The sequence below is a fragment of the Triticum dicoccoides genome, chromosome 4A, assembly GCF_002162155.2.
Source record: "Triticum dicoccoides isolate Atlit2015 ecotype Zavitan chromosome 4A, WEW_v2.0, whole genome shotgun sequence".
Taxonomy (NCBI): domain Eukaryota; kingdom Viridiplantae; phylum Streptophyta; class Magnoliopsida; order Poales; family Poaceae; genus Triticum; species Triticum dicoccoides.
This window is the reverse complement of record NC_041386.1, coordinates 486,488,457-486,498,287: the sequence shown is the minus strand read 5'-3', so window position 1 is coordinate 486,498,287 and position 9,831 is coordinate 486,488,457. Positions and strand designations below refer to the sequence as shown.

At 43.9% G+C, this 9,831-nt stretch overlaps 1 protein-coding gene across 1 annotated transcript in view; it reads right to left on the bottom strand.

Annotated features, from left to right (window-relative positions):
* Positions 1-1,671, bottom strand: part of LOC119286328 (cyclin-T1-3-like) — a 6,687-nt gene extending 5,016 nt beyond the window's left edge. The window contains exon 1 of the mRNA XM_037565705.1: positions 1,453-1,671. The gene's annotated coding sequence lies outside the window, so the exon portion shown is untranslated. The remainder of the gene's footprint in view (positions 1-1,452) is intronic.
* Between the last annotated feature and the right edge of the window lie 8,160 nt (positions 1,672-9,831).

Genomic DNA, 9,831 nt, shown 5'->3' with positions numbered 1-9,831 from the left:
TTGGCCCCCTCTAAGCTTTAGTAACTTTTATTTGCCCCCCTACTCATTCCTGCCTCCGTCCCTGCATAAACAGGAGGAAGGTACAACTAGGCATGTACATATACACATTAATTTGAAAAAAAAAAACATCGATGAAGTCGTGAAGCGCTAAGACAGATATCAAACTATATGTTCCCAATACTCTAAATCTAAAAAAATCTTCAGTGGAACATAAAAAGGGCATATTCATACAGCTTCATTGAACAGTATGTCCTTCACAGAAGCCCAGTAATTGAACAAATTTGTGACCCATGGATGACAAAACAACAAACAAAAGAGTTTCTTCAATACAACATCAATGCATTTCCTCCATTTACAAGGATGGCGACATTAATGAAATTGTAAAATTGTTGCATGCGAGTAATGACCACTGCACAAGTTGCTATTTGTTCTTTCAAGTTTATTTTCCTGAGTCCATGGCGTTCAAGGTGTTTTCCTGAGTCTGGGAGCATAACACAGAAACAGGGTACTCCAAACTTAACTAAGACCAGAGCTTTAGCAAAGCCAGCAGAATGAATGGGGAGAGATCAACAAACATGATATCTTCTTGAAGGCAGCTGTTTGACCTAAACCAAGCGACTATATTCGACCGGCAAGAAACTAAACCCAATACACATGAGATACACAATCCTCAAACACATCTTAAGTGGGACTGTCGAAAAAAAAAAACATAACCCAAATTACAAGCGAGCAACATAAAATAGTGGAGTGTACAAATCTCAAACCACCGCAAAAATCCAAATTTTCTCATATAAAGCCCACTTGAGTAGGTAACCCTGGAATCCTAGATGAAATTGTAGGGGACTTCAGTTTACAGGTAGGTATGTGTGTTATGAAGGTGTTATCCTGGCTATACATATCATTTAGACAAAATTACTGAAAGTCAAAATTCACAACAAGAGCAAAAAGTAGCCTCATAGTTGGTGTTGTGGGCAGGGGAATAAAATGTATTATCAAGCTCATAAGTTTGACCGACACTAACACAAAACCCCACTGCATCCCAACGCCTCGAGTAACGCAGTTCTCCAAGCTAAGCTGCGTAATTTTCAAGCAACGGCAGAAATCTTTTAAAACTCAGTATTAGCATTGGCCCCCATATAAATTCCTCACGAAATTTAGCTACATCCAGTCCCCCAGACACCTAAAAACATGGATTTACCGGGAAACTAAGCACGCAGTTGCGAGATCAAGCCCGTTCAGATTCAAGCGAGTAAGTTCAGCTCAACAACTACGCATCAAACAGGGCCTAGGGTTACTCCCGCCCGGCAACAATCGCGCATTATAATCCCGAGGTGAGCTCCCAAGCACCGGATCCCTCAATTGGCAGGCAGAATCATGCGAACCGGGGGAACTACAGAAGCAATTTGAGACGATTCTTCTTATGGATATAAACACATCGGATCAGAGCAGAACCTGAGAGGTCGACAAGTAGTTTGGCGCAGGGTGCGGACCGACCGGCGAGCGCGCGGGGCGGAGACGGACCGGGATAGACGTCGCGGGCGGAGAGCTGCAGCTGGCGGCGACGACGACGGCGGCGGCGGGGGATAGGCGCCGCGGCAGCGAGGGGGAGCCTGCAGCCCTACCTGCGACTGCGAGGCTGGGTCGGACCCCGGCAGAACCCTAGCCGGTTGATGTGTCACCGTGCGCCCGGGTCCACCTTTTTACCCGCGGCTCTACCGGGGTTCTACTAGGGTTCGTACTCGTTGCAACCTCAACTTTGATTTGCTGGCCAACACGGACATCTCATAATTATTTCCCTCTCTTTTTTAGGATATATTATTCTCCTCTCTGCCAGGTTGTCTTTTTAAATACTCGAATTGCACGCACGGATTATTATTTTTAATATACTACTCCCTCCGTCTCATAATATAAGATGTTTTACAAGTTGATTTAGCTTGCAAAACGATCATAAATTATGAGACAGATGATAGTAAAGTAGTAAAACAGAAATAATTCAATGTCACGGTAGCATGTCATCTAAAAACCCAATTGCTAAGGAAAATGTTTAAAAAGAACTTACAGCGCTGCGTAAGCCTTCTCCAACCGCTGTCATGCGTCACGAGGGGGCCCGCACACCGCTTCTCCACTCTCATCCTTATTTCCCTTAGGTCAATGCTCCTCCCTCTGATGGGGCCCACGCGAGCGCCTTAGCCACACAATTCTGAGATCGTTGTCCCCCATCTCCCCCACACCTCTAAGGTCGTGCTCCTCCCTCTGGTCAATGCTCTTCCTCTATCCCCTGCCCCATCTTTTTTTCACCGGTGAATTGAAGCAGTACTCCTGTGCTGCCATGGCCAACTGGGAGAGGACATCGCTGCAAGCCCGCCGTGGACGTTGGTGCAGGGGGGCACCGGCCCAGCAATGGGGGGTTGCACGGCAGTGCTACAACGGGTGAAGGGGTCATGTGGTTGTGCTGAAGTGGAGCGCTAGTCGGCGGCTCCCGGTGTTGCGATGCAGCGCTCCGTGCTGCAATGGAGCTTCACCACCGGCTCCCGGTGCTGCGATGCTGCGCTTGGTGCTACAATGGCGCTTCACCGGCAGCTCTAGGTGTTGCGATGCAACACTCGACGTCGGTCCCAGAGCTGCGTTGCAGCGCTCGGTGCTGCAATGGAGCTTCACCGGCGGCTTCCAGTGCAACGATGCAGCGCTCGCCAACGGCCCCTAGTGTTGTAGTGCAGCGCTAGCGTTGGGTGCTGCAATGCAGCGATTGCTGGCGGCGTCTGGTGATGTGATGGAGCACCGCTACACCGGTGTTGCCACTATAGAAAAGTGTCGTCGATGACCGTTGGTGGAGCATCGTTGCGCTGCAGGTGAGGGGGTGCGGCTCCTGCGAGGCGGGCAGCACTGCTTCCCACAACAGCGTGCTTTGGTTGCTCTATTGCGGCTGCGACGAGAGAGGGCTACCCTCCTATGGCGTTGACCGAATCCAACAGGTGGCGAGCGACGTATCTGACGGCCCAGAACCCGATTGATTTCTCCAGGAAATCAGTCGGTTGATTCGTAGCAGCCGTGAAATGCTAGTTAGTGCAACTGCAAGGGGAGATCGAACACACCCCTATCCACCGTTGGATGCTGATACATCTCCAACGTATCTATAATTTTTTTCTTGTTCCATACTGCTATATTATCATTTTTGGATGTTTTACAATCATTTTCTAGCAACTTTATATCATTTTTTGGGACTAACCTATTGACATAGTGCCCAGTGCCAGTTGCTGTTATTTGCTTGTTTTTTTACTTCACAAAAAATCAATACCAAACGGAGTCCAAACGCAGCGAAACTTTTTGGAGATTTTTCTATACCAGAAGACGCCTGTTGGGCCAAATAAGTACCAAAGGGGAGCTCCGAGGGGAGCACAACCCACCTGGGCACGCCCTGGTGGGATCTGCCCACCTCGGCCGCCTGCCACACCGTCTCTTTGCTCTATAAATAACCCGAAAATCCAAAAACCCTAGGGGAGTCGACGAAACACAATTCCAGCCGCCACAAGTTCCAGAACCACCAGATCCAATCTAGACACCATCACGAAGGGGATCATCATCCTCATTGGTGCCTCTCTGATGATGCGTGAGTAGTTCATTGTAGACCTACGAGTCCATAGTTAGTAGCTAGATGGCTTCCTCTCTTTCTTTTGATTCTTAATACAATGGTCTCTTGGAGATCTATTTGATATAACTCTTTTTGCGGTGTGTTTGTTGGGATCCGATGAACTTTGAGTTTATGATCAGATCTATTTTATCCATGAAAGTTATTTGAGTCTTCTTTTGATCTCTTATATGCATGATTACTTATAGCATCATATTTCTCCTTCGAATCTTTGGTTTAGTTAGGCCAACTAGATCGATTTTCTTGCCATGGGAAGAGGTGCTTTGTGATGGGTTCGGTCGTGCGGTGTTCTTTCCCAGTGACAGAAGGGACAGCAAGACACATATTGATCGTTGCTATTAATGATAACAAGATGGGGTCTATCCCTACATGAATAGATCTTGTCTACATCATGTCGTCGTTCTTATTGCATTACTCCGTTTCTCCATGAACTTAATACACTAGATGCATGCTGGATAGCGGTCGATATGTGGAGTAATAGCAGTAGATGCAAGCGGGAGTCGGTCTACTAATCTTGGACGTGATGCCTATATAATGATTATTGCCTGGAGATCATCATAATTGTTTGAAGTTCTATCAATTGCGCGACAGTAATTTGTTTACCCGTCGTATGCTATTTTTCTCGAGAGAAGTCACTAGTGAAATCTACGCCCCCGAGTCTATCATTTATCATATTTGCCTTGAGATATATTTTTATTTGCTTTTGTTTTAAGATCTATTATTCTAAAAACTCAAAAATACCTTGTTGTACTTTTTATCTATTTACTTTATTTTATTTTATCGCGAGATCTATTTATCCAAAATCATACAAACCAATCTATCTTTTAACTGAGAGGGATTGACAACCCCTCTTAAGCGTCGGGTTGCAAGTATTTGTTCTTTGTGTGCATGTACCATTTATATAGTGTTGCTTAGTTCTCCTACTGGTTCGATAACCTTGATTTCATAACTGAGGGAATACCTACCGAAGTTGTACTGCATCATCCCTTCCTCTTTGGGGAAATACTAACGCGGATACGAGCCATCAGAAAAGGATTTCTGGCGCCGTTGCCGGGGAGACATCATCAACATCTATTAGGTTCCTAATCACAAATCTCATCTCCTTGCAATTTACATTATTTGCCATTTGCCTCTCATTTTCATCTCCCCCACTTCATAAAAAATTGTCGTTTTATTCGCTCTCTTTTTCGTTTGCTGTTTTCTTGTCAGATCTATTTTTTTGTGCAATCTTGTTTGCATAATCACGATGACTCAATAAAACACAAAGTTGTGTGACTTTTCCAATACCAACAATAATGATTTTATTAGCACTCCGATTGCTCCTCCTGCCACTAGTGCGGAATCTTGTGATACTAATGCCGCTTTGTTGAATCTTGTTATGAAAGATCAGTTTTCTGGTACTCCTAATGAGGATGTCGCGTCCCATCTTAACACATTCGTAGAATTATGTGATATGCAAAAGAAAAAAGATGTGGACAATGATATTGTGAAGTTGAAATTATTTCCGTTTTCTTTGTGAGAGCGTGCAAAAATTTGGTTTTCTTCTTTGCCTCGCAATAGTACCAATTCTTAGGATAAGTGCAATGATGCTTTTATTACTAAGCATTTTTCACCCATGAAAATTATTTCTCTTAGAACTCAAATCATGAATTTTAAGCAACCTGAGTATGAGTGCAACTATCCCTGGGTGGTTTTGGTAATTCCTAACAACATATAGCTCATTGAGCTAACATTATTCCAAGAATAACATTTCAGGAAAAGCTCAATGAATGGCATGGCATGGATGAGGAAAGTGGATCCCTCAAAATTCCAAGGACAAAAAGTTTGGCTCAAGCTTGAAGCTCAAGACTCTACATTTTATATTTTAGTGATCCAAGATCACATTGAGTCTATAGGAAAAGCCAATACTATCAAGGAGGGATGAGGTGTTGCTTAATGGCTTGATTGCTCAAAGTGCTTAGTGATATGATCCAAAACCCTCAACTACCTTCCCACATCCACATATGACCTAAACCAAAAGTCAATCTCGGCCCCACCGATTCTTTCTATCCGGCGCCACCGAGTTTCAAATGTCATAGCCACTGCCACAAACCCTAGCCAAATCGGTCTCACCGATAGGGATCTCGGTCTCACCGAGATGGGATTGTAATCTCTCTATTTCCCTTCGTAACGTTTTGGTCTAACCGAAGTGAGTGATCGGTCCCACCGAGATTGTAATGTAAACTCTCTGTTTCCCTTTTGTAACATTTCGGTCTCACCGAGATGAGCGAATCGGTCCCACCGAGTTTACCTGACCAACTCTTTGGTTAGCTTATTACCAAAATCGGTCCCACCGAGTTTGTGTAATCGGTCACACCAAGATTACGTTATGCCCTAACCCTAACCATATCAGTCCTACCGAGTTGCATCTCAGTCCCACCGAAAATCCTAACGGTCACTAGGTTTGTTGAATCGGTCCGATCGAGTTTAACCATTCGGTCCCACCGACTTTGGCAGATTGTGTGTAACGGTTAGATTTTGTGTGGAGGCTATATATACCCCTCCACCCTCTCTTCATTCGTGGAGAAAGCCATCAGAACACATCTACACTTCCAATACACATTTTCTGAGAGAGAACCACCTACACTTGTGTTGAGCTCAAGATATTCCATTCCAACCATATGAATCTTCATCTCTAGCCTTCCCCAAGTTGCTTTCCACTCAAATCTTCTTTCCACCAAATCCAAATCCTGTGAGAGAGAGTTGAGTGTTGGGGAGACTATCATTTGAAGCACAAGAGCAAGGAGTTCATCATCAACACACCATTTGTTACTTCTTGGAGAGTGGTGTCTCCTAGATTGGCTAGGTATCACTTGGGAGCCTCCGACAAGATTGTGGAGTTGAACCAAGGAGTTTGTAAGGGCAAGGAGATCGCCTACTTCGTGAAGATCTACCGCTAGTGAGGCAAGTCCTTCGTGGGCGACGGCCGTGATGGAATAGACAAGGTTGCTTCTTTGTGGACCCTTCGTGGGTGGAGCCCTCCGTGGACTCGCGCAACCGTTACCCTCCGTGGGTTGAAGTCTCCATCAACATGGATGTACGATAGCACCACCTATCGGAACCACGACAAAAACATCCGTGTCTCCAATTGCGTTTGAATCCTCCAAACCCTTCCCTTTACATTCTTGCAAGTTGCATGCTTTACTTTTCGTTGCTCATATACTCTTTTGCATGCTTGCTTGAATTGTGTGGAGATTGCTTGACTTGTGCTAAGATAACTAAAATCTGCCAAGAACTAAAATTGGGAAAAGGCTAGATTTTTATTTGGTCAAGTAGTCGAATCACCCCCCCTCTAGACATACTTCCGATCCTACAAGTGGTATCGGAGCATTGGTCTCCATTTGCTTTGATTTCCATAGCTTTTGGTGGTCATAGCCTTAGTTTCACAACCTAGGAGAGTATGGCGTCTAGCGAGGGAAATTATTACCGTAGAGGTCCTTACTTTGATGGTACTAATTTTGCTAGTTGGAAGCATAAGATGAAAATGCATATTCTTGGACATAACCCCGCCGTTTGGGCTATTGTGTGTATTGGTTTGCAAGGTGAATTCTTTGATGGGAAAGAACCGAACCGTGAAGCTACCGCGGAAGAGTTGAAGATGCTGCAATACAACGCTCAAGCTTGTGATATCCTCTTCAACGGATTGTGCCCCGAAGAATTCAACAAAATCAGCCGTCTTGAGAATGCAAAGGAAATTTGGGATACTTTGATTGATATGCACGAAGGTACCGACTCCGTCAAGGAATCCAAATTGGATGTGCTTCAAAGTCAACTTGACAAGTTCAAAATGAAGGATGGTGAAGGTGTCGCTGAAATGTACTCTAGGCTTGCTCTTATCACAAATGAGATTGCCGGCTTAGGGAGTGAAGAGATGACCAATGGATTCATCATCAAGAAGATCCTAAGAGCCTTGGATGGAAAATATGATACCATGTGCACATTGATCCAAATGATGCCCAATTACAAAGATCTCAAGCCAACGGAAGTCATCGGAAGAATTGTTGCTCATGAGATGTCACTCAAGGATAAAGAGGAACTTCACAACAAATCAAGTGGTGCTTACAAAGCCTCATGTGAAGCCCCCACATCATCAAGTGAGAAACAAACCTTCAATGAAGAATTGAGCTTAATGGTGAAGAACTTCAACAAGTTCTACAAGAGTAGAAGCAAAGATAGAAGCTCCAAGTCAAGGTCCTACAATGACAAAAGATCTTCTAGTCGAGAGCGAAACTGCTACAATTGTGGAAGGCCCGGACACTATTCCAATGAGTGTACGGCTCCCTACAAGAGAAGAGAAGATTCTCCCAAGAGAAGAAGTAGAAGAGAAGAATCACCATCTAGAGAAAGAAGGAGTAGAGATGATCGTTATGAACGAAGACCCTCACGGAGAAGCAAGGATTCGGAAAGAAAGGACAAGCCATCAAGGAGCTACACAAAACGAAGACATCAAGCTCATGTTGGTGAATGGGTATCTGGCTCCGACTCCGACAACCACTCCGAGAGAAGCTATCACTCCGATTCTGAATATACTCAAGATGAAGGTGTTGCCGGTCTAGCACTTGTGACAACCAACTCCTACGACATATTTGACTCACCAAATGAAGGAGTTGGAACATGCTTCATGGCTAAAGGCCCAAAGGTATCACACCCTGAGTATGTTGATTTCAATAGTGATGAAGATGACTTGTTAGGTGATGATGATTTACTTGTTGACAACTCTAGTGATGAATACTATGATGAAACGTCAATTAATCATGCTAATCAAGATAGAACGAATGGCAATGATAAGGAGAAGATTGAGTCTCTAACTAAAGAACTAAACACTCTTAAGTTAGCTCATGAAACTATCTTAGGAGATCATCGAGAACTTTTAAGGACTCATGAGAAATTACGCTTTGAAAAGCTCAACCTTGAGCAAGAGCATGAGTTCTTAAAAGCAATCAATGATGATCTTCGTAAGAAAAGTTCTTCTTACATTGCCAAGCGTTTACTCTTATCCACTTACATGCCTCAAGTCAAGTCTAGTAACAAGAACAAGAAAGATTCTTCCTCCAGTAGTAACAATGATCATGCTAAATCCAATATTGTTGCTTCTAGTAGTTCTCTTGATTCCACTAATGATTCTCTTAGCCAAGTTACACTTGAGCAAGAAAATAGCTTATTGAAAGGAATTATAGAGAAAGGTGTTTACAAGAGCCTTGCCCGAAGTAAGCAATTCGAGGAAATTGTACGCAAGCAAGGAAGGCACCGGAAGAATCAATGTGTTGGTTTTGAACGAAAGTTCAATGCCAATGGAGTTGAGTGGGAAGAAGATCAATACCCCAAGACGAAGTTTGTTCCTCAACAAGAGAAGTATGATCCTACTTCTTTCAAAGGGACACAAGCTCAAGATGATCTTCCACCACAAGACCACAAGCAAAAAGGCAAGGACAAGCTTCAAGAGAAAAATGATGCATTTGAAGAAGCTCCTAAGACCTTAGTCAAGTGGGTTCCCAAGACTACTTCAAGTTCCACTACAACACCGAGGATTCCCATCAAGATGGTGTGGATCCAGAAGAAGAAGAACTAGAGAGTTCTTGAGGGTGACTCCGCCAACATACTTCACTCTTATCATCTTGGCAAGAACAAGTGCAATCAACTTCCACATCTTGCACTAGTTCAAGGAGTCACAAACCCTCTTGTTGGTAAGACAAGGGACGAGGTAACCTAAAAGCTTTCATAGACATCATATTGTGTGTGCATCAATCTATGTCTATGGATATCCTTGTTTGTTCCTTGTGGGACTAACCCGTGTAGGTATTGAAAGTGCAACTCACTCCAATGGATAGCTCCAAATGATCTACATCAACATTGAGCATCCACATCTTCAACATCTACATGAAGTCATCATCGACAAAACCCAAGGTTAGTTCATCCCTCTTAGGGGGGATCTCACATCTAGGGGGAGCTTTACTCTAAGAACTGAGCTAAAGCAACTCTAATGGTGTGAACACAAAAATGCTTTATGTAAAAGTGGTAACCCCACTTGTGCTTAAACGATGAGTATGACCTATGATCAAATGTTCTCATTTGACTCCTAAGTCAATATACTCATATATAGATGACCTAGTCATCGCCAATTGCTTGATAGATGCTAGAATTGGTTG